This window comes from Symphodus melops, assembly GCF_947650265.1.
Source record: "Symphodus melops genome assembly, chromosome: 3".
NCBI classification, from domain to species: domain Eukaryota; kingdom Metazoa; phylum Chordata; class Actinopteri; order Labriformes; family Labridae; genus Symphodus; species Symphodus melops.
The window spans coordinates 15,699,642-15,715,334 of record NC_136693.1 but is presented as its reverse complement, the minus strand read 5'-3'; the positions used below and the strand labels follow the sequence as shown (position 1 = coordinate 15,715,334).

Genomic DNA, 15,693 nt, shown 5'->3' with positions numbered 1-15,693 from the left:
TCTAAGCATAGCGTCTGTCTGACTTTGAGCTGATCCTTATCATACAGTTCAAAGTATCCGAGCTTACCAGCTTTTTTTGAGGCTGTCGAAAGCCTGGCCAAGGCAAATCAGAAGACAAGCGTTGCACCATAAATGTCTGTCCTTTCGTCCAAGTGCCTTGGCTGTCTCTCAAGCTGCTAACACAAATCAGATTGAGCAGGAGATACAGTAAGTGTAAATACTCAAAGGACGGGGAGAGGACCAGATCTTTGAAAGCGTTTCAAATACTGGTCACAGTCAGCCCCTGGGTGAACATCTTCCTGTTTGAGTTGTGATTCTTCCATTGATCAAATCAATGCCAGACGTTTTACTAGACTTGAAGCATTTTGATTAATCAAATTCTGTTTGCATAAAAGAACCCATTAATAAGAAAATCCTAGATAAAGTAGTAGTAAAAGATATATTTTTTAAATGGGTTAGATTTGTTCTTTTGAAGAAAGTGGGTGATGTTTTTATTGTTGTCTTCACATTTTTGGCTTGGCATATTATTTTTTTTTATTTATTGTCTGGCAAGAATCCTCTGGCCATGAGAAAGCGGTTGCCAAAGGAATTAGAACATTATCTCTCACAGAGGAGATCTGGTAAACATGTGTATTTGTTAGAAAATTGAGCTTGATTGAGTTACTGTATTTGTCCTAAGTGTGAGGTTGTGGCAGAGAAAATATATAGCTTTATAAAACTTTATTTATTCCTGCCAAAGAGTGCATTCTGCTCCAAATCAAGGACATGGAGCAACTCAGACACTTGGAAGCACATCACCTGAGTTTGAAGATGTCCCAGGCTTTTAGACAAACATAGCAGGGAGAGAATGGGGAAACCATGCTTTGACTTGAGCCTCTCTTTTCAGATGTCATTCGTGTTGCACATTCAGGGGTGACTCAAATCACAGCAACCTGCCAGGGCGCGTTTCAGGAAACAACCATCTCCTGCTCTCATCCAGGGAGCTGAGAGCTTTCTCTAATATCACTCAGATAGTACCGGACAACAGGCAGCGGATGGAAAGTAATATTACTAATAATACAGCAGGCAGCATAAAAAGTGAGGATTCCACTCTAAAAGCTCCAGACTATGTTGTTTATTAATTCAAAATGATGTTTCAGTTTCACTATCCATGTTATCAAAAATTCCAACATTGTCTTGAGTGCAATCTCATGTTGGTGCGATAATGGGACGGAAAGTACAGCGGAGGTGAGTAGGAGGTGCGCAGCATAAACTATTCACCAGAGTGCCTGAGACAGGAGGGAAGGAAGTGAAAAAAAGCAGTTTTCTGTATTTCTTTACCTCGAGCCACCAGTGACAACACCCAAAACAGACGCACTCTACATTTTAGCAGTTTGTCGAAGAAGCTTTTGTTTGTTCCATTGTGTTTTTTGCCTCTGTTGTTTTTTTTTTACACCCCTCCTTTCACATCAGTCCTTTACTCTGGAGGCTTCCACGCTGCTCACAAACAACAGCCCTCTCCCAGTTGGCTCTGTTTGATGACCTACATTACATTCTCTTTGCATGGAGGTACAGCAGGCTTACATGTTGTATGTGCATAAACTGCAGTGTAAATGACAGGAACAAAAAGGAGGAGCAGCTGTACAGGGATGGAAATGAAAGTGTGCACCATTGTAGGGGACCCACTGCATCAAGAGAGCTCAGTGTAGTCTAAACACCGCCACTGGGGGTTCATGTCACTGATGATGGCTCGCGCTGGTGCGACGTGTGTTTGAACATGCATTTTAGACAAGTATGAATGCATACACACAGGACGTTTGTGTGCTCATCATGGGTTTGTCCTTCACACAAGAAACAAAGCTAATACTCCTGGGACCAACTGCCAGCCACTTCCTTCTTCTGTTTGACAAGTTATATGTATAAAAAAATCCACTGTAGCACACTAATGGGAATGGCGTTAATGTGCTCATGCAGATGTGATTGACACATCAATCTGGCAGCATTCTTGATATAATTTAAATGTAATGCAAACGTTAATGCCTCACATCAAGGTAAAATCATGTACTGAGTTCTATTGTATTACTTTATCATGCTCAGATTGTGCTCAACAGACCAATGTGCCTTTTCGAGGAAAACCACAGACGTTTAGCATGGATGAAAACTCATCCCCATGACGATCTTCCAACAACAGACCCTTTGATTACTTATTTTCAAGCACGGACAATTTCATCATCTCAAACATACATCTTTGTCTTTTCTCTCCCCAACTCGGATTATACCTGTGTTGCAGTTGCAAATTGTGTAATTTGTCATCTGGACGGCTTTTCACTTTGGTAGGAAAAGCTCAGTTCTAAAAGAGCCATCACACAAAGTTAAGCCCCTTCTTTTCCCCTCTCCAAAAACTAAAAGTTTTGGTGTTATCCCTGAAAGCAGCACTACAGTAGAAAGCCAGTTAAGCCCCATTAGGAGCCTGCGCGCTGCGACGATCTCATTGGAAGTGCTGGATGAAAATTGCCCGGATTAATGTGTTAATCCACCTCTTTAAAATGCTAATGTCCATTTTATGCCCATTAAATCTCAGTGTGCGTTTTCTTTGATGCGTGCAATTTCTATCAATTAAACACAGAGGAGTGAAACAGGCAGGAGGGAGATTAGTTCCCTAGCTTCAAGCATGAATTTTTCCGTTTGGTTTCATATTTATCTTGAATGAGGGAGAATGGAGGGGGCTGTATTTGGAATGGGTTTGGGAAATACAGAAGGAGCAATGTGGTGATATGAAGATTTCTGGGAGCCCCTTGTGCCTTTTGCAGAGCTTATAACAAATACTCAAACATCCTCTAGCAATAGGGAATGTGTAAACATATTACTGAAGTGATTTTTCATTTCAAAATTGTTTCAATTTAACAGGACTTTGAATTTAAAAAAATATATTTGTGTACTTTCTTTGGATCTAATATTTCCCCAGAATCCTCATGACATAGAGATTGATGTCATTGTTGATAATGGATGGGGGGCAAATACCTTTAAAATTATTTTGGCATACGCATTACTTTTAAAAATCCTGGATATCCAGGATGTTCAGCCTATAGCATCCAGCAACATGTTAGGAAGCTGTGATATATTTGATCAATACATGTCCTTCAACTACAACCACCACATAAAATACATTTCAATGACAACATACGTACCACAGAATTTACTAACCAAATACCATATCTACAAGACCAGGTCCTCCTGAGCTCCCTTGTCTTGGAGCTTTCTCTGGTTAGTTTGTGGGGACAGCTTGCTGGACCCTCTCTTATTACTACAAATACCACTATTAACATCACCCTTGCTTATATTATTATTAACATGTTTAAAGTCAATTTAAGAGCTTCAACCATTAATAGTAGCCTTGCATCTATTATCATTAATATACATTTTAAAAATGATCAGTCCTCCCTTTTTTCATTATCAGTGCAGTTGCTAATGTTAATATTAGACTTGATTAGTCCATTATCAGACTTAGCTGTTATACTGATAATACTTCACATACGTTACCATTACATCTGACATTGTGGCTATTTTTTTTTTATTGTTGCTCTGTTTCTCTCTCTCCATCTCCTTTCTGAATCTCCCTCTAACCCACTTTCCAAACCCAAAATAGTTTCAGATGGCTGTTCAACATGCGTCTGGTTTGGCTCAAGGTTTCTGCTGCTAAAAGGAAGTTTTTCCTTGCCTCTGTAACTTTCCTAAATGTTGGTTAGTGCTGTGCTGATGAATAAAGCAAAGAGGACGAAGCAAGAAGGAACAAAGAAATTAAGCAAGAGTAAATCAAGACAGTAAGGTTTTTAACATAATGCAAGAAAGAGTGAGGTGTTTTACCTACTATTTTGTAAAGTGTCTTGGGATAGCGTTTTTATGAATTGGTGCAATGCAAATAAAAATAGATAGATTGATTGCAACACCCTTGTCTAGTCGAGGATAAAGCCAAAAGCCTTGTCTCTTTCATCCAGTGGGCTGCTGGACCAAAATGAGCAAATATCAAAGGTCACCATCACACAGTTAGTGGTAAGAAGAGTGAACCTCTGAATGCCTTATCATGTTTATTAACAATTATTATTAATTATAGTTCTGACTTCCAGGCTGTGCATTTTGGTGCCTCCCAACAACAGGCCACTCTACACACAGGTGTTTCGATACAACCAGCACTCCCATGTTCTTCCCTTCTGCTTCTCCAGCTCAGTGTAAAGGCCAGGTGCCGTAGTGCCCGATATTATACAAACTTCACAGTGTTTGTTACTTTATTCAGATCTATTATCCAAAGACACTAACAAATCCATTTTCAGGTTAGTCAATGTGATGCGTCAAGAAAGCTGTGGGTGTTGATTAAGGAGAAGGATCAGAAGTGACAGAGCTAACTCATGTGTCTGCAAGACGTAGAATAAGTGGTTTGGATAGAAACAAACTATGTGGTGAATCCTGAAGAATTTCTCATCCCACAAATGGTGGGATGACTCGTGGATGCCCTCGCTGTTGTGCAAAGCCTTTAAAGAACAGGAGTGACATAGCTTGTCCAATCACAGGGGCCTCTGTGGCTGACCATAAAATGCTTCCAGATTTGTCGCACACACACACACACACACACATTCACACACAGTCATTGTTCAGGCTTAAAATGCTTCCAGTAAACTCGCATTCATCATGTGAGTACTATTTTTGAGGAGGAACGCACGGAATGATTTATGGAGGCATTTCGACTTTTCTCGCGCTTGTCCTCCATCATGAGCAAAATATGCTGCCGTTAAAGTAAAGTACACCCTGTGCTACATGGTGAAAATGTACTAAATCATGTTTTATTTACTCATGTGTTGTGTGAAAAGTTGCTTTGCGACAACCGAAGCGCCCCTGGCTTTTGGGAGGTCCCGTCTGCTACAAATATAGATTATTCTGTTGGCGGTCCATGCAGTCCATTAAGATAGCCACTTACATATTAAGGTTCCACAACAGCGCCTTTGCCTTTCTTCTTACACATTTGCTTTCAATATGGCGCAATATTGATATCCCAGTGTCTGACATCACATTGGGTAAAAGCATTGGGAAACACTGAGAGGACAGTGTGTGAGCGCACAGCTGGAGCTTCACATAAACACACTAAAACATGCACACACACAGTGCTCTTCCACCTTGCCAGCTCCAAAGTTAAACATTGCCTGGTCTTTCCTTCCATGACAGCTCTGGAACAACCTCCAATGACAGAACAGGGCGGGAACATATTTGCCCCATCATTCTGCCTCAGTGGATTACACATTCTATGTAAGGCGTACATCAGGTACATTTTCCGCCAGAAAATGGCGGTCTATAACCAGTTAATGCTGAAGTTTTAATTGTTTATTTTTTTCAAAGGTTCAAAGGAAACTAAAGAAGATCCATCCCTTATTTAAACTGTAGCACATATACATATTAAAACTTGTATTTCTGTTTGCAAAATAGCCCTCATCCTTTGGAAGCGTATGTTGAGTTTTATGTGGGATGGATAATTTATTTAATCTGATCTAATTTTCTGTACAAATCGTTATCCCAGTAATTGCAAACCCCAATCAGGCAAAGTCAGTGCACACTTGGTCAGAAGATAAAATGGTCAACTATAACATTCAATACACTTCAGCAAGCGTTTTGTGGCCAAAAATAATCCCATGTTTAACACCATTGTTACAAAGGTCTGTTTGAATATTTGAAGTGTCTGGAGATGGGAAAAAGTTTTTCATATTGTCATTGTTATAACTCCGTAGCAACCACATCCATGCTTCCTAATTGTCTTCTGTGTACACACAGTCAGTAGCTTTTATGACTAAACTGCTCATCAATACAACGCCCTAGTGTTGACAAAAAATATTGCTCCAACAGTCCCAGCCTCACAAAGCAATCATGTTCATGCATACTCCCAGTCTCAGCAGGTAATTCTTGTATGAGGGATAAGTGGTAGTACACTTGAGTAAGGTCAGAATGAAGAAACTTTTGGAGGAATGGAAGAGCTTCTTTTGTGAAAGACTGCTGCCATGCCACACTTTCATCCATCAATAATTAATGACGATAGACCAATCTCATATCTCCTTTCTATTAACAAAAAGTTCTTTACATTCAACAAAAAATATACTGTATCTATACCAGTGTAGCTTGAGGGAAAATCACAGCAGGCTCCGAGGATTGGACACTCAAGAATCAAGATGGCGTGGTTATATCCAATGGCAGGGACCTTTCCCTCTCACTTTTTTCTTCAAAGGGCCAGTAGAATTTTACAGTCAGACAGACAATGTAGTTCATTAAAGATCATTTGCTCAAAAAAGATTGTCATTCTTGTTCTTTTCTCCTCAAACACAGGCATCCATGCATCACAATACTGTAAGTGAAGCAGCAATTTAGCATGCAATGCAAAATTTCCATTACTTCTGTCTTTCAGTGGTTACAGCTGGTGTTGTTGGATTGCATGTCGTAGCTTGATCCTTAGAGAAGGCATTGTTTTCAAAGTTGGGTCTACATAACTATGTTCTTCTCTATTCTGACTACATTCAACAGCCTCCCTGTCGTAACACTACAGCTGTCAGCAAAGTCACGACATGATGAGCCGTGACACCCCCAAATCTAGCAACGCTTTGTCACCCTGATACACTTAAGCATTGGTTACAAAGCTCTGGCTCGGGAAAGACATGCTGTCAAGTAAGGAAAGACCATTATCTGCAATAGACACAAACGTATGGGGATCCCTGCAGACACAGAGATGATTAAGGGCTAAGTGTCATTCTTTCTGTCTTGGTGTTTTTTTGTTTTTGTTTTTTTTCTATCTCTGTCCTTTTTACTGCGTGCCTCAGACTTAAAGTCCTACCCCTGGTGCCTGCTATGAAGGGACACAGACCCTGAGAGCCATGTTTGGACAATATCCTGAGGTGATCTCCCTGGTCATACACCACTTCTCAAAGAAAGAGCAAAATATATCAAAATCTGAAAGTAAATACATAAGTGATGTATGATGTATGTGATAAGTGATAAGCACAGAAGAAAGCAAAGTGTGGGTAAGGTGTGAAAAGCAAATACATGTAATATGTATTCTCATCTTTGGTATGACCTTTGGTGTCTGATTTCTACAGACAATAATTCTTCCTCTTAACACCTTGTAAAAACATGCATCCTGGTTCATCCAATCACAAACAGAAAGCTTCAAGTAACAGTGTGAATGCACTCTTTGCTTACAGGGCTATTAATGTAAATGTTAACATTAACAGTTTTCATTGTAGTTTGTCCAATTAAGCTTCATGGTTTAAAGGGACAGTTCGGTATCATATATGATAGACTGTATTTTAAATTCATGCGGCTCAATACAGTTTGAATGTGAACTTTTCCCCCAAGGTTCGTACAAATGTTTGAATTTCTAATAAAAAAAAACTACATACACGTTGTTCTGCCTGTTGCAGTCTGGTGTACATTTGACCAGTTGTTTTCTAGACCCTGTCTACAGTAATGTAGTCTCGCTTCTGTGCTGGCACTTCAGCCAGTCTAGCTGACTTTCATCTCCTATGGGAAATACTTAATACTAACAAGTACCTCACACTATCCCATTGAAAAAAGAAGGCACTATTCCTTCAAGACATGTTAGAGTGGGCTATGTTGCTCACTCTAAACTTATGTTGCTCGTTTCAAATTTTTGGCTTGTGATTACAACATGTTTAATGCAAACATTCAATAGATGTGGGGCATTTCCAATAAAGTTGCCTTATTTGGTTCATTTTTCAAACGTATTGAATGTTAAACCAGCATGGGATTGTAATTTGGATTTGATGTGTTATAAAATATACTTGAGAATTTTACAAATGTGTTTGGACATGCACCTTATACTTTTAAAGGTATAATATGTAGAAATATATTACAGTTTAGATCAGTTCAAACTGCACTGCTATATTATATTGTGTTGTTGAGCACTTGATTTAACTGAAATATTTACAGCAGTTATCAAAGCCAGAGAAATCCTTAATTTTATAGCTCACGTGCCTTGTTATGGCGGCTGCCATTCCTGCCAATTCCAATAATTCCCCACCAGCCTCAACGTCATCTTTCTGTTATGGTTTTGATTGAGAACCCCCTGGAGGTGGAATTTACATACTGTGCATTTAAGAAAGGATTTAGTGAAGGAGATAGATTCCACTTTGAAATCTGTCAAGTTAATATGAAGGCCGGCAGCCAGTATGCAAAGCTAAGCAAAAAGACAAGTGGCTGGAATCTTGGTGTAGGCAAGAAAACGTTGCCCCGTTTCCACAAAACGGTCCGGTTTAGATTAGTTCTGTTTGGCTTGGTTTGATTCGGTAAAGTCTAAACCTGTTTGTGTTTCCACAGCCAACACGTGCCCTTTTTGGTAGGTGGCATGCAAGCCGGATGCCGCTAGCTGCATCAGCTAGGTAATAGCACAACATTATAACAGCGCAACACAGTGTACTCTGCTAATAACAAAGACAAAAACGCAACTTAGGAAACAAAGACCAACATCCAGTAATTTGATTTTTGAGAGGAGTAAGGAAAGTAAAAAAAAAAAAAAGCAGAGGCAGATGAGGAAAACAAAGGACGGAGATCTAGCTTATCTTTTAAGAAACAAACATTGTATTATTTGCTCTACAGGATCAAATGTGACCATCACTGCTATTTTTTTTTCTTTTTTATGAGAGGAGAAAGGAAAGTTAATGAAAGGAGAGGAGAAATAACTTCATAGTGTTTTGCGCTTGATATCAGGACAATTAACACACCTCTGAGTGAGAAACTATACATTGGCATGTGGCTGTTCGACTGTGTATTTAAACATGGCGGGGTTGTGTTTGTCTTTTAATGCTGCTGTTGTAAGGGACCAATCAACGGACTGCAGTGTTTAGCTCCACTTTTTAGGGTCAGATCGATATTCTTGGCACCCAAACAGAAGCGTACCAAAATGTAGGAACATGTCGGTAATTTGTGGATCTTTTCTGGCTTTAGTCTACGGAAACCACAAAACTGAACCGCTTGGTGGAAATGGGCTTAAACAAGTTTCTAAACTGACAATTTGTTATATATTCTTATATTGCTGCAGGGCACACCTGGAAAAGAAACCTCGGTTTCAGTGGGTCCTCGCTGCTAAAATAAAGGACAAAGGTTTAGGCTAGGAGTGATATTTGGCTTTGTCTACATAAAAAAAAACAGGCTAGCTGTTTCCCTGTTTCCAGTTTATGTGCGAAGCTATACTAACTCTGGTAGCTTTGTTTTTACAAATAGTTGACTGTTTTGATCTTCTCTTCCAACTCTCTGCATACAAATGAGCATATTTCATAAAATGTTGAACATTTTCATAAGGGGAGACTCCCAGATTTGTATAACCTGTTCCTTTATGTCTGCCCAAGATTTTGCAGCCAGTTTGGCGATTTTAATGGGAAATCTCTCCATAATAAACCTGCTTCTCCAACCTTTAGGCTCCCTTAGAGCCCCTTGAACAGTCTGAAGAGTTGCATTAGTATTCACAGTGACAAACAGACAATCATGCTCCAGTTTTATCACTCAGCATTTGTAAGAATCAGATCTTAGACACAGCAGTATCAATAAAAGATCTCATTTCCAGCCGCACTCGAACAACAGCCACTCTTTCAACCTACACTGTGGGTATCAACTGTTCACTGAATAATGTAGCAATTATGTCGCTAAACAAAGCCATGGCGGTAATAGGCTTTTGCTTTTTATATCCACAAAATGAAAATAGATTCTGCGGCTGTGTGTGGTTTTCTCTTTTGAGATCCTGTGGGTCATGCTCTTTCTAACACCAGTCTGTCTACAACAATATTGTGATGGAGTCAAATCCAGATGAATTAGACTGCGAGTTTAATGAATGTGGGGGACAGCAGCAAACAATAGCTGAAACGAGTAGGAAACAGAAGTCGGCCGCTAAGATTGTGTCTAGATTAATTATTCAAGGACCAGATTCGCGATTCAATGATCCCGGTAAAGAAGCACAAATTATTTAACAAGCTGCCACATCAGTGCCTGGTGTGGGGACAACGAGAATGGGTTCTCACTGAGGTATCATAGGAGGCCTGTGAATCTCTGCTAAGGCTTCTTGGCGCATGACACACTTACTCGTGGGTATAAGTGGCTGTATCAGGAAGGGGTACGTTTTCTGTCAACAGAGGAAAGCCTGTCCAACATTAGCCAGGCCTGATAAAGAAAGTAAAAATGTACACTCTTAATGATTCAGACACAAATGATTTACTTTAAGTTTGCTCCTGATCAAATACCTACCTACTGTTTAAAAAGTGACCATAACTGCTACAGAATTTTTTTTAATGCAGCACAAATGATGATATTTCAGTTTGTCAGTTCTGTATGGGTAACTGTGTATCTTTTTTGCAGACACGATCCAGGTTATTTTTTATACCTTATATCTCCATGTAAGGGGAAAAAAAATACATTTTTATGGAAATATGGCTGAAACTAAACACGTTTCTGCTTGGGTCATCACATCCTGTAACTGTTACCTAAATATGCTGTGTATTTCGTTACATGAAATGGGCTGATGGATTTCAACAGAACAACACCAAGGCAACGTACTGAACTTGGTGACATGATTGCCACTCTGTGATTTGTGTTACTCATGCATGTCACTCAAAGCGTGTTGTGATTTTGGAGCGTACTGGAGAGTGTGTGGATGAAAACAGAGGGGACAAACTGTTAGCATGCTGCATGTTTGTACTGTGCATGTGATAGGGTGTAAGCCTTTATCTTGTTAGTTGTCATTGGGGTCTCTGTGAGACCTCACACACTTGGGCAAAGGGTGTAATTGGCCCTTGCAGGCTGGCTTGTAACCATGTGGAGATTTAGGGAATAGAAATAGGGAGGAGAGTGTGAGACCTTTGTTTGTGGCAGCCGCCACATGTCTGCCTGTGTGGCAGTGCTGAGCTCCCGGGTGTGGAGGCTTGGCTTTGGAGAGATGATTGTTATAGCACTGGTGTTGGCTTTAAAAATGCCTTTTTAATGGGAATGCATTTCACAGGCAAGAGCAGTGAGGTCTGAAAAGCCAACATCACAGCGACAGGGTACTGAAGTTAAGCATGTGCGGTTGTGGGAAGGAGGTTGATCAGTGGAAACAGGCTGCCATCTGCTGCTGCACAGAAGAATAACACAGTGCTATTGAAAATCTTTTTAGACTAATTATTGTCAGAGGTTTGCTCCTCTTAACAAATGGTTTTGACTGTTACAAGAAAAAACAAAACTCTTAAAATGCTTCATTTTCATTTTATTTATACTATTAATTATGTGGACAAACATGTTTTTTTTATATAGTTTGAACCTTATTGTAGCTTGTTACAAAATATTTAATCTCAATTAATTCGGTCAAGTCAACCTTAGTAACCCATTTTTCATCATTTCTCCATTACTAATTGTCTTTCCACACGTATAGTCGACATCTAAACAAACATGATGCATATGTCATCAGTCGTGTAACTATGGTTGTGAAGTAGCTTAATTAAAGATCCATCAATATATGACCTTTTCCACTTACCTCAAGCACTTTCAACGTTTTTCCTTAATTAACAAATGAATTATGCAGTAACCTAGGCTCAGCCAACAAAAGGCATTTGCTTCCTAATGTGTTTGCCTAAACAGCAGTGAAGAGCAGGCCTTCCTTTTAAGTGGATAAGGTACCTCTGTTCAGCTTGCGGTAAGTGTCTAGTTTAATTTAATTCAATAATCCTGATAAATGAAATAAATCCCTTTTGGGACATTCATTCCTTGAGTAGAGAGATAATTTAAAATGAGGTTCACAGAGAAAAAATTAGAACATTATGGTTGATTGAGCTTTAACAAAAAGCAGAAATATTAATACAGAGATCTTCTTTATGTTTATAATTTTTCAATAATGAATGAAGGCATCCAAGTGGAAAACAATCAGAGCTCGAAATGGATGACAGTGATTGTAAGGCTTAGTGAAAGAATGCATTAGCATTTTCACACACTCCCAATGCAAATTGTTTCACTTAAACTTTTTAAATACCATTTTGTGTTCTGACTTAATTTTAATAAGTTTGCAGATAAGGAAGCATAAGCAGGGACTTGAAAGGCAGATCGTGAGTGTCTGCAACACATTTCTCTGCTTTCATTCATGAGAGGAAGAGGGGGAATTGAAAAGAATGAAAGAACATGATCTTCTCTGAGAAATAATACATTTTCTGCTGAATTGAGATTACTTAAATATAATAAAAATATCCATATCAAACATTAATTTGAATTCAATATAGATGTGTATAATTGAATGCGCTGCTCGCACAATGCATCAGCACAAATTAAAAGGGGCCTTTTTCTGGAGGCTGCTGCTTATATTGAAAATGTTATACTCGTGCAATTTTGCCTGGGCTGAAATCCATTTAATAAACATGTTTTGTGCAATGCCTGTCTATTATGATAAATGGCCAAACTAACTTTGTTTGTGTATGACTCAGCCAAATGAATGAAGATTTTCAGCACAGGTCCAAGAACATAAATATGATCCGTATAGTTCTTCAAAATGTGCTGACTTTGATCATATTATATAGTTTGAATTTCAATAACAAATGCAGCTTGACTTCAAGTAATAACTTCAACAGGCTCTAATCTTACAATAGACAACAAATCGGACACCACCAGATATTTTGACATGTCAATAACTTTACTTACAGGTAGACCTTTTGTATTATCACTCCAAATATTAGACCTGTTGTAAGTCTAATTCTGCTGTACCTGTGTGACCACTGTGAACCTCTTTCTCCCCTCACAGACTTATGACTTGTTTCCGGCAACTCAAGCCTGCAAGTCAAATTGATTGAGCCGTCCTTGAACATCTGTTGTTCAGCCAAGCCTCAAAGGTAATCCCGCTAATGGCCCTCTAAGCTATCCACATAAACACACACATAAATAAAAATGTTTCCAAAGAGATTTGGTCATTGACTTGCTGCTAATCAATTCTGCAGCCGCATCTGTTGATGAAGGTTTGCGAGGTACAGAGCAAGATATATGTAGCGATCAATGCCTGGCACTACACTTGCTGCGCAATGAATGACAGTCACAGCTCCGCCGGGAGTCAACGTTTACACACAGATGGACCGGCCCGTGGGTTGTCTTGGCAAAAGGCTACTGTACACACATGCACACACAACAGTAAAAAAAAAAAAAAAAGAAAAAAACTGACCAACAGAATGTTGTACATCAGCGACACAAGTGAGAAAATTACGATCTCATGTGAAGTGGAGTCTGTAAAGTGAAGAGGACCATAATTTGAGCTGTTAAGCTCAGGCATTGGCTGATATGACAGCTGTTGGATGCAAGCCACTTTAAATAAGCTGTATTTTAATATCTCCATCATTGTAACAAATGTAACAAATTCAAAGGACTTTTTTACAGGACGCACTGCTTCACTTAAACTTGGGTCATAGAAGCAACACTTGACCTATGAATAGCATTATGGCAGATGGTGAACATATCTAATTATCTCTATTTTTTTTTCTTACGGAGATGTATCATTTCATAATTTATGTTTCATTTAAATAAGAATATTTTGGTCCAGTTAACAGCAACCTAAGGCATGGCGTATGTGTGTGTGTGTGTGTGTGTGTGTGTGTCAGAAATATCTCCTCCTGCGCTTACAGCCAAAGAAATATCTGCATATGACAGACCAAGCTGGGGTTTTTTTGGATCACTCCTGCTGCCAAGCAATATTCATAAATTTAATTTCCAATCTGCTCTACTTTTATTAGTTTGGGTGTTATTAAATGAGATTGCTTCATCTTATTATAATATATTTCCAGGGCCTGCGAATGTGGCTATGAGCTGATATTCAAATTCAATAAAATGGCCTGTACTTAGTGCAAGGCACTAATAAATGCCAATGTAAGATGCATATGAAGACGGGGCTCAGTGTGGAAGTCGCATACAGGCATTAATAATGCTGTGACTGCCCTTCAGAGGTGAGACATGCCTCTATTCACCCCTGTACTCCTCTGCTCATACGCCTGCAGAAGCCCAGGTGACCTACATACTGAGGGAAGCAGGATGAGAGTGCTGAGGAGAAGAGAGGCAGCTGTTCATATTTCCATGTGTTTTATTAACTAGACGACACAAATCCACAAAGAATGTAGACGCTTGTTTGAATCTGTACATCAGAGAAAGGACCACAGTATGTAAATCACAACTATGCGACTGACCTTCAACCTCACCACTGGATGCTGGAGGAGAGCAATCTGTTGGATCTATCGATGAACTGGCATCTGCACTATTTGCTGTAGGACAAAAATAAACAGATGACCAACAAGCAACATGACAATGCTGAAGTTGGTTGCGGTGTCTCACCTCTTGGCCTCTGCAGGGTTAAAAGTTGACGCCTCTCCCTTTTTCCTTTTTTATCCCCATAACCTGACAACTACTCTCACAAAGATTGCAGCTTAGGAAGCTTAGTGGCAGGAGCGAGTGACCTTTACTTTTATTATGAATATTTCTATTTCGTCGTTATTATGGAGTGAAATCTATGCATATGATCAGCTCGATGGATTTCTTTTTCATTAGTTGTGTAAAATGCCACTCAGTGAATGGAGGGGCATCCGTAGTCTCTTGCCAGATTACCCCCTCCCCCACCAGAGGGATCTGACAATTGGAATTAATATGCGCGGAGCTTTCCTTCTCCATTTGTTGGCTGAGGTTTTCCAGGCCACTTTATCAGGGGTAACATTATCGAGAGCTTTGCCGAGAGCTTCTTCATCATGCTCACATCCCAGTCTGCCTAAAACTTGTCACTGTCAATCACAAGGTGATAATACACATATGATTCTCTCATTTGGTCTAATAAAATCTCCAGGCTTATTTCAACTGCAGTCATTACATCAAATAATTGCTGCATTGAGGTTTTAGCCAGGCCATAGCCTCAGGGATAAGGAAATACTATTGCTATATGAAGGATATGGCAGATGTTTTTTGAACCCTTTATTCCCCGGTATTTCATATATCTAAAATGAGTATTACATTTGAATCTAGATATGGTTTTCTTTCCTTAAAGCTAACATTGTTATTACATATTATGTGGACATGGAGTCATCTTTCCTCACTTTTTTATCTGCACTGAAAGGACCAGTTTCACCAGGGATGGCCAATTGTAATTCTTTACTGTCATTTTAACCAAATTGTAGATCTGAATCAGAGGGCCAAAAATTCTCGGAAGAAATGGCCCGACAGAAGGGGACATATTTCATAGTAAATTTAAATTCTTATTGCCAGCCGTTATAGGGGCATCTGGAAAATACAGCTGGAACTACAGTGTAACAATCTTACAGAACAGAACGATAACATCTAACATTATTTAATGGATAAAATAGACAAAAAGTATCCGAGTGTCTTGCACTTGAATACTTTCTTTTCAAATGTAGGGCCTGCATTTGCAAAAGGAATAGGGATTTTGTTTTTCAATTCATGTCAAATAAAGGCTTTAATTTAATTTAAAATAAAATAATGTCCATGAGCCTGTAATTCGATTTGACCTGCCCCAACAATCTAAACCAAAACAACAACTAAATGTAAGTTTAAATGAAGTTTTAATAGATCTTTTAGTATAAATGACAATCCCGCGTCGAAGGGTCACATATTCAATTAGTTTGTTCAATCTCCTGACTTAATTACATTCATTAGTAGATTTGTTTGACTAAACAAGGTCAC

General features: G+C 39.2%; 1 long non-coding RNA gene across 1 annotated transcript in view; it reads left to right on the top strand.

Annotated features, from left to right (window-relative positions):
• Positions 1 to 12,853, top strand: part of LOC306820826 — a 53,341-nt gene extending 40,488 nt beyond the window's left edge. Inside the window, exon 3 of the long non-coding RNA XR_013778714.1 lies at positions 12,773 to 12,853. This is a non-coding gene — a long non-coding RNA (uncharacterized lncRNA). The remainder of the gene's footprint in view (positions 1 to 12,772) is intronic.
• Positions 12,854 to 15,693: the final 2,840 nt, after the last annotated feature.